This window comes from Neocloeon triangulifer, unplaced genomic scaffold, assembly GCF_031216515.1.
Source record: "Neocloeon triangulifer isolate White Clay Creek 2 clone unplaced genomic scaffold, ASM3121651v1 ptg000013l, whole genome shotgun sequence".
NCBI lineage: Eukaryota > Metazoa > Arthropoda > Insecta > Ephemeroptera > Baetidae > Neocloeon > Neocloeon triangulifer.
The window spans coordinates 5,057,024-5,071,977 of record NW_026775555.1 but is presented as its reverse complement, the minus strand read 5'-3'; the positions used below and the strand labels follow the sequence as shown (position 1 = coordinate 5,071,977).

At 44.2% G+C, this 14,954-nt stretch overlaps 1 pseudogene; it reads left to right on the top strand.

Annotated features, from left to right (window-relative positions):
* The first annotated feature begins 575 nt into the window (after nt 1–575).
* On the top strand, nt 576–6,357 carry LOC132199028 (BRCA1-associated protein-like; annotated as a pseudogene).
* The last annotated feature ends 8,597 nt before the right edge of the window (nt 6,358–14,954 follow it).

Genomic DNA, 14,954 nt, shown 5'->3' with positions numbered 1-14,954 from the left:
TTCTCCATTCAATGCATTGAAATACACAGCATCTTATATCAAGTCAATACACGAAATTAATTAATAAAACACTGTGAAAAATGTTCTTTACAGAAGTGAATGTAGAAATGGCTCTTCGCTAGCAAACAAAACAACACACATGGGTTTATTTTTTTGAAATATGTAAATTTATAGTAGTGCATGTGATTATAGGCTAAAAGCTATTTACTTTTACTTACGGTTGTGAAATTTAGGAAATTTATATGGTTTTCCTGCGCTTCCAATAGACCACAAATCTGCACGAATAGTGAATTTAGTGAAAGATCATTTAATCAAAGCGCGTGTACTCTGCCGTTAGCCGCCGCAAATATACTCATTTCTGCGTAAAACCTAGGTTCAGCGCTAGGGGCGCCCTTGCTGCTGCAGCTGCATTTTGTCATTTTGTTTTGGTTTTTGACTTTTGACTCTGCTGCGCTCTAAAAAGCGCTAAAAAGACCCACCTGGAGCTTTTATTGTCCTCTTTCCCAAATCTTTTGACAGCGGAATTTGTGGACGCACTAGTCGCGAAAAGTATTAAGTTGGCGCTGTTAAAATCAATGCTCGAGCCTATGTAATAATGTCTTTTGGGGTTTCGCTGTGCCTATTTCGCCTGGAAATTGGCGATGAGTTCCCACTTCTAGACCACCTTTCCTACACAGGTCTGCTCTAAACATTCCTAATTAATTCGCCGAGTAACGAATTTAAGTTAAATTTTAACTTTCATATTATCTCTTCACATTTAAATGCATCAATAAAAAGTTCTGATATTTGTATTTGTTTCGCAACAGAAAAGTTACATATATAAATCAATATCTCGCCCCTTTGTAGTCTTGACCTTGTTTTAATGTAGCTTTATTTATAAAAAAAACAATAGATTCAACAGGAGACAGTTTGTCGATTTTGCTGAAACGGTGGCGTCTTCGAGCAAGACTGGTGGTTCGGAACCAGTGGCCTTTGTTTCTGGAAACCCATTTGTGGAAGTTACCAAAGGAATACTACATCTTTACAAAGAAAAGTAAGAACCTATCACGATTTATTGAAAGAATGTTGTTATTTTTTACATAATGCAGAGCATTATGAGGCTCTCAATTATAAATTCTTATATTTTTTATATTCAGCAATCGTTTAATAAAATTATCTTAATTTCTAATCCATTTCCATTAAAATATGTACTATTTATACAGTTATTGCATAAATTATTTATTTTTTCCCGTGCAATTAATTATTTGTTTAAATAGCGAACTGACCTCCATGGAAGACGAGGCTCAAAGATCAGAACAAGTGTGTTTATTGGCTGTGCCCTCGTCCGTCAGCTGCCAAGATTTGTTAGCTTTCACTGCAGCATGCCACGAGGACATGAAACACTTATTGAGAATCATTCGACCCGAAGATTCCTCAGCTTCGCTCAACCACTACATGGCAGTGATCGAATTTCAATCTCAGGTTAGAAATTCATTTCATTTTTGATTCGCATTATTTAGCTCAAAATTTTAGGTGGCTGCTGACGAGTTATATCGGACCTTCCATGGAATTCCTTACAGTTCACTATCTGACAACGAGCTTTGCAATGTTGCCTATTTGTCTCTGGGGTGGAGGTTGTCCGGGAAGGGGATTGCGTGGACCCACCTCCAGGCCACACAGAACTGCCCACTTGTCCAGTGTGTTTAGAAAGGATGGACGAGTCTGTTGATGGGATTTTGACCATTCTTTGCAACCACTCATTCCATTCCAACTGTCTTGCCAAATGGGTGTATGCGACGTGAGTTGTATTAAATAAAAAAAATACTGCTAAAAATGGAAAATTAATTGATAATATTTTTATCACAGGTGTCCTGTCTGCTGCTATGTGCAGACTCCGGAGGCTGTGGACAACAAGTGTTTTGAATGCCAGTCGGCTGATTCGTTTTGGATTTGTCTGATTCGTGGGCATGTAGGCTGTGGAAGATACGTACAAGGGCATGCTTCTCAGTATGCGTTATTGATTGAAAGTAAAAGTGTTAACTCGTGTCGATAAGGCACTTTTTGGAGACGCAGCACTGCTACTCAATGCAATTAGGAAGCAATTGAGTGTGGGACTACGTCGGAGACAATTTTGTCCACCGACTTCTCCAAAATAAAGATGATGGAAAAATGGTCGCTGTTGGCGCAGACCAAGAGGGGCGTTCTCCTGATAACCGGGGGTTTGATATATCATGTGTGGAAATTTTGATGAAAGTATATATTGGAAGTTTTTACAGGCTGGAGAGGAAAAGGTTGACTCTTTGCAGTTGGAGGTCACTTATATCTTTTTACAAGTCAGCTGCAGTCTCAGCGGGTCCACTTTGAGGACAGAATGATCAGACTACAGCAAGAAGTTCACAACGAGGTAATTCTCAAGAGGTTTCAAGTAGCATTTTTGTTAAATTTATATTGTTTAAAGAGACGAGAGGAGCTTCGGGAGAGAGTTGATAAGTTGTCGGAGGAGAACCAGCGTTTGAAGAAGCAAGTTGACTCACTCAAGAAAGATTAACAAACTCAAGAGAAAAAGGTTGGTACATTTATGATCTGCAATTCTATTAAATTATTGTGATTCTTTCTCAGATCCAAGCATTGAATGCAAAACTGTCTACTACAAAAAGTGAGCTGCAACAGGAAGTTAGCATGAGCCACGGAATGCAGCAAAATCAGAGCGCTTGGCAAGAGAAGTTCAGTGCCCTGGAGTCCTAATTCAACGATTATCAGAACAAATGCGGCCGCAGGATGAGCTGCATTCGCAGCCTGGTGCGGCGGTGCTGATGGTGCCACCACTAAGAGCACTCCAAGTCGGAGGTTGACGACCTGGCCATGGCCGTGGTGTCTGGCACCTCCTGACGCACCAACCCCGACCTGCCGGGCACCTCAGACACGATGCTGATGCCTCCACAGACCGCCGCCCTGCACCACAGTCTTCCGCGTCGCCGGCCCCCAGACATGATCAGCCCCGGACAGGCGGCCTCGGTCGTGTACTTTGTGCCGCGCAGTGTCAGCAACCTCAACCTGCCGGCGCTCATCAAAACCAGCCTCAACAATGCATCCTCCACAATCATCCCCCTGGACGAGGAGCGACGGTGCTGCCATGATTATATCTGTATTTATTTTCCCACTTTCCCAGCCATACTTGAGTGATCATAGCAGACTTGCTGGCTGTCCCGTTGAAAAATCTGTCAGACATCGACGTGACCAAGCCGCTGAAGAACTTGATCGCGTCCGTGTACAGCACGTTGGACAAACCCGTCGACTACACAGAGGAGATCAATGAGTTCAGCAAGCTCTGTAACAACGCCCTGTGGAAGGCTGTCGAGAAAGACGAGTTGTCCCTCGAGATCATTTACTGCGGTATGACTAATGTCATGTTCAACAGTTCCCAGGCATTTAGGGCCGCTAATTGCCGCTGACACACGTTTTTTCCTCACTTAGCCCTTTGCGATCGCCCTTTCCTTTGGCACCTCGTAAAACAAATCAGTGCCTCTTGCATTGAATTTCTGTTGCATTATGAGCAAATCTAAAGACGTGACTCCCCTCAACGGCTTAATTTTTATTATCAATTTTATTTCCTACACAGGTCTGCTCCAAACTTTCCTAATTAAAATCATAATTGTCTTTCATAATTAATTGGTTGTGTAACTAAATTTTAGTTGTATTCAATTGTATTTAAATTTTCAATTTGTCTCTTTCACTTTTAAATGCACGAAAAGTCTGCTATTTTTACATATTTCTTTCGCCAAAGAAAAGTTTTGTACTACAGAGCATACATCAATTAATTCCGGCTCTTTGTAGTCTTGATTTTAATTGTGCCATTTTTACTTTAAAGCTCCAAAGTAACAGCATCGTAGAATGGCCAGTCAAGTGGATCCCAAAGGAAAACTGCTGAGTGGCGGAGACTCGAAGAAGCAAAAGGGTCAGAGGGAAATGAGGTCAATGCGGGTGGAGACTGATTTGTGCCTCATTGCGTCCTCTTCACCGCCAGTAAACTCGCCCTGCAGTAGCAAGGAGCAAACACCCCAGCCAGCAGGTCCGCACATACATATTCCAATCAACATGTAGCTTTATTTCTAAAAAAACAATAGATTCAACAGGAGACAGTTTGTCGATTTTGCTGAAACGGTGGCGTCTTCGAGCAAGACTGGTGGTTCGGAACCAGTGGCCTTTGTTTCTGGAAACCCATTTGTGGAAGTTACCAAAGGAATACTACATCTTTACAAAGAAAAGTAAGAACCTATCACGATTTATTGAAAGAATGTTGTTATTTTTTACATAATGCAGAGCATTATGAGGCTCTCAATTATAAATTCTTATATTTTTTATATTCAGCAATCGTTTAATAAAATTATCTTAATTTCTAATCCATTTCCATTAAAATATGTACTATTTATACAGTTATTGCATAAATTATTTATTTTTTCCCGTGCAATTAATTATTTGTTTAAATAGCGAACTGACCTCCATGGAAGACGAGGCTCAAAGATCAGAACAAGTGTGTTTATTGGCTGTGCCCTCGTCCGTCAGCTGCCAAGATTTGTTAGCTTTCACTGCAGCATGCCACGAGGACATGAAACACTTATTGAGAATCATTCGACCCGAAGATTCCTCAGCTTCGCTCAACCACTACATGGCAGTGATCGAATTTCAATCTCAGGTTAGAAATTCATTTCATTTTTGATTCGCATTATTTAGCTCAAAATTTTAGGTGGCTGCTGACGAGTTATATCGGACCTTCCATGGAATTCCTTACAGTTCACTATCTGACAACGAGCTTTGCAATGTTGCCTATTTGTCTCTGGGGTGGAGGTTGTCCGGGAAGGGGATTGCGTGGACCCACCTCCAGGCCACACAGAACTGCCCACTTGTCCAGTGTTTTTAGAAAGGATGGACGAGTTAGTAACTAACCATTTGCAAGACTGGATTCCGAGACTACTTTTTAAGTGATTCCAAAATTAAGAATTCCTGGTTTCACGAATTTATTCATAAGAAATGGTATTTGAAAAACAAACCACAATGCTAATTATCCATAATACCAATAGAAAATTTTTATTATGATGAAATTACTCGATAACTCTTCTCGTCAAAACATACATTAAATTAGCTATTTTTGATTTGAATTTGCAAAATTTAAACCTAATTTAAGCAACCTGGAATTAATTGAAATCCTTATCTGCATTTTTATTTTATTTTTTTCAAATAGATTCTTTTACTTTAATACATAATGCATATTTAAGTCACAATGAACATATGCCGGACTAGGTAGGCTTTCAATGTCACTATTTGGTGTAGGGTAAGGCGACTCTATTACGCCTTCGTCATGTAATTCTATCTAGAGTAATTTATAAAATTCATTTTTGCGGCAAAACTTTCTGGTGAACTTTTTTTGCTTTAGGCAAAAAATAAATATTATTAAATTTTGAATCAGTTATTTGTGAATAAATTTGGTACTAGGCTAGTTAGGACAACAGTTGTTCTTTTTGAAATTGATTTTTTCTATAGGAAAAGGGACTAATACTGATGAGTTTCCAAAAGAAATGGAAGCGCGCAAACGTTCCGAAATTAAAAAAATCGTCAAATTCAATTTGAAAAATCCCATTGATATTTGCTATTGTGCACAGTATAGGGGCTGCATGTGCCGTGCGATGCCTGGCGGATGGGAGACGAGTTTAACAACAAGGAACTGGCATTTAATGGGCCGATTTTAGGAAAATATCGATTTGTGATTTTCAAAAATATTGCCAAAATAGAGGGCAATAAAACAAAGTGATGTAACAATTTAGGCAAATAAAGAGTAAGAATAATTTTATTCAAACTAAAAATTTAATTTATTAGATTAAATTTTGTATATTATCAACTAATAATTTAAACTATTTAAACATAAATTCTGTTAAATGTAATAAAAAAAGTAATTTACATAACTATAATAATTAATAATAGTTTAAATTAAAAATAAAGATTTATCTCTCTTATCCAAGGTATAGCACATAGCGTCGGCTTCAGTTTTGTGAAAAAGGTGCAGTGATGTCCTAAAGGAGAGCCAAAGGAACAGCTGGACTGCTCCTGCTCTATTAATTAAAGAGCGCGCGACGAGGATTGGATTCCAAGTCAAAACATCGGTGGTAGATCCGGTTCTAAGTTCAAAGTAAATTCTTTTTCTTGATTATTAAAAGTCTATTAAACTGCTATTTTTAATATCTAGAGGGGTTGGTTTGTTAGCAAATGGAATATTTACATTTATTTTGCTTACACATTATATTAGTACTTGTAACTAATCGCCCTGACGTGGAATCGCGTTCCGAGACGCGAGATATTTGAGACAAATCCCGTGTAAAGAAGTTCTGTTGTGAATGTTGTGATAATAAAAAATATTAATTGAGGGCGAAAGATTCCGAAAATTAACATTCTTTAAAACCGCACCCCGATCTGTCTGTATAATGTTTTGGCTGGACAGCTGTTCCGGCTAATATTGAAGTAAAGAGAGTTTATATACTCTCTACTCTCTCTATATTGAAGCCTCATCAGCAGCACTTTGCCTAGCAAATATAAAAAAAAAATTATATTGCTCTTTAAAACACACTGGCAATTTCTTAAAACTTTTTTTAATGATTTTTCTGTTTTATATTTGTTTATTTATTTATTTTTATTAAGAAATCTCAAACCTTCCTGCCATAAAAATTATTATTAATTTTATGCCTCAAAATTTTTTTGTAGACACATGCTTTTCATATCACGTGCTATATAATCATTCCCTTGGAGAGACAAGACCGATACAATTCAAGGCCGTATATTCTGCTCTATCCTGTGGCGAGTTTTCTTTTCGATATGTCTCACCCTGGCTGAACTTTCTACCCGGCCTGCAAACCTGCAAATGATTGTCTCTCTGGTAATAAACGCGGCGCTCCACTAGCTCATATGCGTTGCTATTTTTGTACGTGGCATGAATCTGTAGAAGGTATAGTATCAAAGAAGATTCTTAAAATACGCTCAATATTCAGTGGATGAATATTTAGAATATTTAACAAATCATGGCACACGGGTCACATATGTGGTACTCTTTTGTCGATACACGCTACTCATAAAGTCTAAAAATGTAAAGTTTATTTCAAATAATAGTATTACTATTTCCACTAATTCTACTATAGCTTCAAAGATTCTTTAAACGGAGTAAGAAATTTGATAAAAGTTGCTTTTAATTAATTTGTTGGTAGGACATTCTTGCTTATTTGAAAAGTTGAATGGCATTTGAAAACTTTGAGCATAAGATAAATTTAAAAAATATATGAGATGACTTAACTAAGGAATTTTTAATTTTTTTCCACGAAATTAAAATATATTTTCCGAATTATATGGTCTTCTTAAAAGTTGCTTACAGAACAATGTTGGAAAAGAAAACAGGGGTGTGTATAAATGGATCACCTTTATAAACGGTGCACCATTGGAATCGGCACACCATGGGAAACCGGCGCACCGTGAAAAAACGGTGCACCGTGTGCTTACAGTACACCGTTTGTATATGCTTCACCGTTTCAAACGGTGAACCGTGGGAAAACGGCCCACCGTTTAAACATGGCCCACCGTATCAAAACGGCGCACCCTATCAAAACGGCCCACCAAATCTAAACGGCGCACCGTATCAAATGGGCCACCGTATCAAAACGGCCCACCGTATCTAAACCGCCCACCGTATCAAAACGGCCCACCGTATCCGAACGGTCCACCGTAACCGAACGGTCCACCGTATCTGAACGGCCCACCGTATCAAAACGGCCCACCGTATCAAAACGGCCCACCGTATCAAAACGGCCCACCGTATCTAAACGGCCCACCGTATCAAAACGGCGCACCGTATCAAAACGGCCCACCGTTTATACATGGCCCACTGTATCATAACGGCGCACCCTATCAAAACGGCCCACCGTATCTAAACGGCAAACCGCATCAAAACGGGCCACCGTATCAAAACGCGCCACCATTTAAAAACGGCCTACCGTATCAAAACGGCCCACCGTATCCAAAAGGCACACCGAATCAAAACGGCCCACCGTATCAAAACGGCACACCGTATCAAAACGGTCCACCGTATCGAGACGGCTAACCGTATTTAAACGGCCCACCGTATATAAATGGCACACCGTATCAAAACGGCTCACCGTATCTAAACGGCCCACCGTATCTAAACGGCCCACCGTATCAAAACGGGCCACCGTTTAAAAACAGCATACCGTTTTAACATGGCCCACCGTATAAAAACGGCCCGCCGTATCAAAACGGCCCACCGTGTCAAAACGGAGCACCGTATCAAAACGGCCCACCGTATCTAAATGGCGCACCGTATCAAAACGGCTCACCGTATCTAAACGGCCCACCGTATCTAAACGGCCCACCGTATCTTAACGGCCCACCGTATCAAAACGGCCCACCGTATCAAAACGGGCCACCGTTTAAAAACGGCCTACCGTTTAAAAACGGCCTACCGTTTTAACATGGCCCACCGTATCAAAACGGCCCGCCGTATCAAAACGGCCCACCGTATCAAAACGGCCCACCGTATCTAAACGGCCCACCGTATCTAAACGGCCCACCGTATCTTGACGGCCAACCGTATCAAAACGGCCCACCGTATCGAAACGGCCCACCGTATCAAAACGGCCCACCGTATCTAAACGGCGCACCGTTTCAAAACCGCCCACCGTATCTAAACGGCGCACCGTATCAAAACGGCCCACCGTTTAAACATGGCCCACCGTATCAAAACGGCGCACCCTATCAAAACGGCCCACCATATCTAAACGGTGAACCGTATCAAATGGGCCACCGTATCAAAACGGGCCACCTTTTCAAAACGGCCTACCGAATCAAAACGGCCCACCGTATCTAAACGGCCCACCGTATCAAAACGGCCCACCGTATCCAAACGATCCACCGTAACTGAACGGTCCAATGTATCTGCACGGCCCACCGTATCAAAACGGCCCACCGTATCAAAACGGTCTACCGTATCGAAGCGGCTCACCGTATCTAAACGGCCCACCGTATTTAAATGGCACACCGTATCAAAACGGCTCACCGTATCTAAACGGCCCACCGTATCTAAACGGCCCACCGTATCGAAACGGGCCACCGTTTAAAACGGCCCACCGTATCAAAATGGCCCACCGTATCTAAACAGCTTACTTTATCAAAACGGCCCACCGTATCTAAACGGCCCACCGTATCAACACGGCCCACCGTATCCAAACGGCCCACCGTATCGAAACAGCCCACCGTATCAAAACGGACCACCGTATCTAAACGGTCCACCGTATCTGAACGGCCCACCGTATCAAAACGGCCCACCGTATCAAAACGGTCCACCGTATCGAAACGGCTCACCGTATTTAAACGGCCCACCGTATCTAAACGGCGCACCGTATCAAAACGGCCCACCGTATCAAAACGACTCACCGTATCTAAACGGCCCACCGTATATAAATGGCACACCGTATCAAAACGGCTCACCGTATCTAAACGGCCCACCGTATCTAAACGGCCCACCGTATCGAAACGGGCCACCGTTTTAAAACGGCCCACCGTATCAATATGGCCCACCGTATCAATATGGCCCACCGTATCAAAACGGCCCACCGTATCAAAACGGCGCACCGTATCAAAACGGCCCACCGTTTATACATGGCCCACTGTATCATAACGGCGCACCCTATCAAAACGGCCCACCGTATCTAAACGGCAAACCGCATCAAAACGGGCCACCGTATCAAAACGGGCCACCATTTCAAAACGGCCTACCGTATCAAAACGGCCCACCGTATCCAAAAGGCACACCGAATCAAAACGGCCCACCGTATCAAAACGGCACACCGTATCAAAACGGTCCACCGTATCGAGACGGCTCACCGTATTTAAACGGCCCACCGTATATAAATGGCACACCGTATCAAAACGGCTCACCGTATCTAAACGGCCCACCGTATCTAAACGGCCCACCGTATCAAAACGGGCCACCGTTTAAAAACAGCATACCGTTTTAACATGGCCCACCGTATAAAAACGGCCCGCCGTATCAAAACGGCCCACCGTGTCAAAACGGAGCACCGTATCAAAACGGCCCACCGTATCTAAATGGCGCACCGTATCAAAACGGCTCACCGTATCTAAACGGCCCACCGTATCTAAACGGCCCACCGTATCTTAACGGCCCACCGTATCAAAACGGCCCACCGTATCAAAACGGGCCACCGTTTAAAAACGGCCTACCGTTTAAAAACGGCCTACCGTTTTAACATGGCCCACCGTATCAAAACGGCCCGCCGTATCAAAACGGCCCACCGTATCAAAACGGCCCACCGTATCTAAACGGCCCACCGTATCTTGACGGCCCACCGTATCAAAACGGCCAACCGTATCAAAACGGCCCACCGTATCGAAACGGCCCACCGTATCAAAACGGCCCACCGTATCTAAACGGCGCACCGTTTCAAAACCGCCCACCGTATCTAAACGGCGCACCGTATCAAAACGGCCCACCGTTTAAACATGGCCCACCGTATCAAAACGGCGCACCCTATCAAAACGGCCCACCATATCTAAACGGTGAACCGTATCAAATGGGCCACCGTATCAAAACGGGCCACCTTTTCAAAACGGCCTACCGAATCAAAACGGCCCACCGTATCTAAACGGCCCACCGTATCAAAACGGCCCACCGTATCCAAACGATCCACCGTAACTGAACGGTCCAATGTATCTGCACGGCCCACCGTATCAAAACGGCCCACCGTATCAAAACGGTCTACCGTATCGAAGCGGCTCACCGTATCTAAACGGCCCACCGTATTTAAATGGCACACCGTATCAAAACGGCTCACCGTATCTAAACGGCCCACCGTATCTAAACGGCCCACCGTATCGAAACGGGCCACCGTTTAAAACGGCCCACCGTATCAAAATGGCCCACCGTATCTAAACAGCTTACTTTATCAAAATGGCCCACCGTATCTAAACGGCCCACCGTATCAAAACGGCCCACCGTATCCAAACGGCCCACCGTATCGAAACAGCCCACCGTATCAAAACGGACCACCGTATCTAAACGGTCCACCGTATCTGAACGGCCCACCGTATCAAAACGGCCCACCGTATCAAAACGGTCCACCGTATCGAAACGGCTCACCGTATTTAAACGGCCCACCGTATCTAAACGGCGCACCGTTTCAAAACGGCCCACCGTATCAAAACGGCTCACCGTATCTAAACGGCCCACCGTATATAAATGGCACACCGTATCAAAACGGCTCACCGTATCTAAACGGCCCACCGTATCTAAACGGCCCACCGTATCGAAACGGGCCACCGTTTTAAAACGGCCCACCGTATCAATATGGCCCACCGTATCAAAACGGCCCACCGTATCCAAACAGCCCACCGTATCGAAACAGCCCACCGTATCAAAACGGTCCACCGTATCTAAACGGCGCACCGTATCAAAACGGCGCACCGTATCAATACGGCCCACCGTATCAGAACGGCCCACCATATCTAAACGGTGCACCGTATCAAAAGGGCCACCGTATCAAAACGGCCCGTCGTATCAAAACGGTCTACCGTATCGAAACGGCTCACCGTATCTAAACGGCCCACCGTATAAAAATGGAACACCGTATCAAAACGGCTCACCGTATCTAAACGGCCCACCGTATCTAAACGGCCCACCGTATCGAAACGGGCCACCGTTTAAAAACGGCCCACCGTATCAAAATGGCCCACCGTATCTAAACAGCTTACCTTATCAAAACGGTCCACCGTATCTAAACGGCGCACCGTATCAAAACGGCGCACCGTATCAATATGGCCCACCGTATCAGAACGGCCCACCATATCTAAACGGTGCACCGTATCAAAAGGGCCACCGTATCAAAACGGCCCGTCGTATCAAAACGGTCTACCGTATCGAAACGGCTCACCGTATCTAAACGGCCCACCGTATAAAAATGGAACACCGTATCAAAACGGCTCACCGTATCTAAACGGCCCACCGTATCTAAACGGCCCACCGTATCGAAACGGGCCACCGTTTAAAAACGGCCCACCGTATCAAAATGGCCCACCGTATCTAAACAGCTTACCTTATCAAAACGGCCCACCGTATCTAAACGGCCCACCGTATCAAAACGGCCCACCGTATCAAAACGGCCCACCGTGTCAAAACGGCGAACCGTATCAAAACGGCCCACCGTATCTAAACGGCAAACCGCATCAAAACGGGCCACCGTATCAAAACGGGCCACCATTTCAAAACGGCCAACCGTATCAAAACGGCCCACCGTATCCAAAAGGAACACCGAATCAAAACGGCCCACCGTATCAAAACGGCACACCGTATCAAAACGGTCCACCGTATCGAGACGGCTCACCGTATTTAAACGGCCCACCGTATATAAATGGCACACCGTATCAAAACGGCTCACCGTATCTAAACGGCCCACCGTATCTAAACGGCCCACCGTATCAAAACGGGCCACCGTTTAAAAACGGCATACCGTTTTAACATGGCCCACCGTATAAAAACGGCCCGCCGTATCAAAACGGCCCACCGTGTCAAAACGGAGCACCGTATCAAAACGGCCCACCGTATCTAAATGGCGCACCGTATCAAAACGGCTCACCGTATCTAAACGGCCCACCGTATCTAAACGGCCCACCGTATCTTAACGGCCCACCTTATCAAAACGGCCCACCGTATCAAAACGGGCGACCGTTTAAAAACGGCCTACCGTTTTAACATGGCCCACCGTATCAAAACGGCCCGCCGTATCAAAACGGCCCACCGTATCAAAACGGCCCACCGTATCTAAACGGCCCACCGTATCTTGACGGCCCACCGTATCAAAACGGCCAACCGTATCAAAACGGCCCACCGTATCTAAACAGCCCACCGTATCAAAACGGCCCACCGTATCAAAACGGCCCGCCGTTTTGAAACGGCCCACCCCATATCAGAACGGCCCACCGTATCTTAACGGCCCTCCGTTTCTTAACGGCCCACCGCATCAAAACGGGCCACCGTTTAAAAACTGCCCACCGTTTAAACATGGCCCACCGTATAATACGGCCCACCGTATAATACGGCCCACCGTATCAAAACGGCCCACCGTATCAAAACGGCCCACCGTATCGAAACGGCCCACCGTATCAAAACGGCCCACCGTATCGAAACGGCCCACCGTATCAAAACGGCCCACCGTATCTAAACGGCGCACCGTTTCAAAACGGCCCACCGTATCTAAACGGCGCACCGTATCAAAACGGCCCACCGTTTAAACATGGCCCACCGTATCAAAACGGCGCTTACTATCAAAACGGCCCACCATATCTAAACGGTGCACCATATCAAATGGGCCTCCGTATCAAAACGGGCCACCGTTTCAAAACGGCCTACCGAATCAAAACGGCCCGCCGTATCATAACGGCCCACCGTATCAAAACGGCCCACCTTGTCAAAACGGCGCACCGAATCAAAACGGCCCACCGTATCTAAATGGCGCACCGTATCAAAACGGCCCACCGTATCAGAACGGCCCACCGTATCTAAACGGCCAACCGTATCTTTACGGCCCACCGTATCAAAACGGGCCACCGTTTAAAAACTGCCCACCGTTTAAACATGGCCCACCGTATAAAACAGCCCACCGTATCAAAACGGCCCACCGTATCAAAACGGCCCACCGTATCAAAACGGCCCACCGTATCAAAACGGTCTACCGTATCGAAACGGCTCACCGTATCTAAACGGCCCACCGTATATAAATGGCACACCGTATCAAAACGGCTCACCGTATCTAAACGGCCCACCGTATCTAAACGGCCCACCGTATCGAAACGGGCCACCGTTTTAAAACGGCCCACCGTATCAAAATGGCCCACCGTATCAAAACGGCCCACCGTATCCAAACGGCCCACCGTATCGAAACAGCCCACCGTATCAAAACGGTCCACCGTATCTAAACGGCGCACCGTATCAAAACGGCCCACCGTATCTAAACGGCCCACCGTATCAAAACGGCCCACCGTATCAAAACGTCTATCATTGTCAAAGTACTATCATTGTCAGGACGCTTGACGGCGCACAACGTGCCGAAGGTAAGGTATCAGTCATGCAAATTTGGCCACTCTTCCTGAAAGCGCGGAGGGCTCCGTTTGCGGAATTCTCTGCTTTATGAAATCTTAACTGATATACCTGTGACTGCTACATGTTATTTTTTCTGAAAAACTGTGCAGTGAAAAATTTTATATGTACAATTGAAAATTCAGCTTTCTTTCTTTTACTAAAATTAAAATTTGACCTTATTCCTTCTTGCAATGAAAAATAATCGGGTTTATTGATTCTGTCTTCTTCTTTAGGCTTCCTTGTTTGGGCTTGTTGCGCTTATGCCATTCAGGCTTCTTTTCGGCTATGTTGTAGGCCACTGGAAAATAATTTAGTGTTCTCTTAACCTGTGCCGAGAAAGGTGCGCTCAAAAAAGTTTAAAAATTATGAACCGTACAAAATTTTATAAAAACGAACTTGTAAAACAGTTATATAAATCTTTTAAAATTAAATGCTAAAAATTGATTGGTGTAAAACTGTAACTGCAAAATTTGTTCCCCTCAAAAGTTCAAGGATATGCATTAAAAAGTAAGGAGAATTCTGGCGCAAGTGAAAAAGGCAAATGAAGCCTCACAAAAAGAGCAATTACAATTATTTTAATATTTTAATTTATGAGAATCGACATTTATTTTTATCCATTTGAATTATGGTCAAGTTGATACAATATTTAATATTCAACTAATGATCAAAATGCGGAGTTACAAAAAGTAATCATGAGCTTTTGTCAGAAAAATAAAGTATTTTGACTTTTTCTGTTATTATTTTACAATAAAATTTAATTTTGTAAAAGATT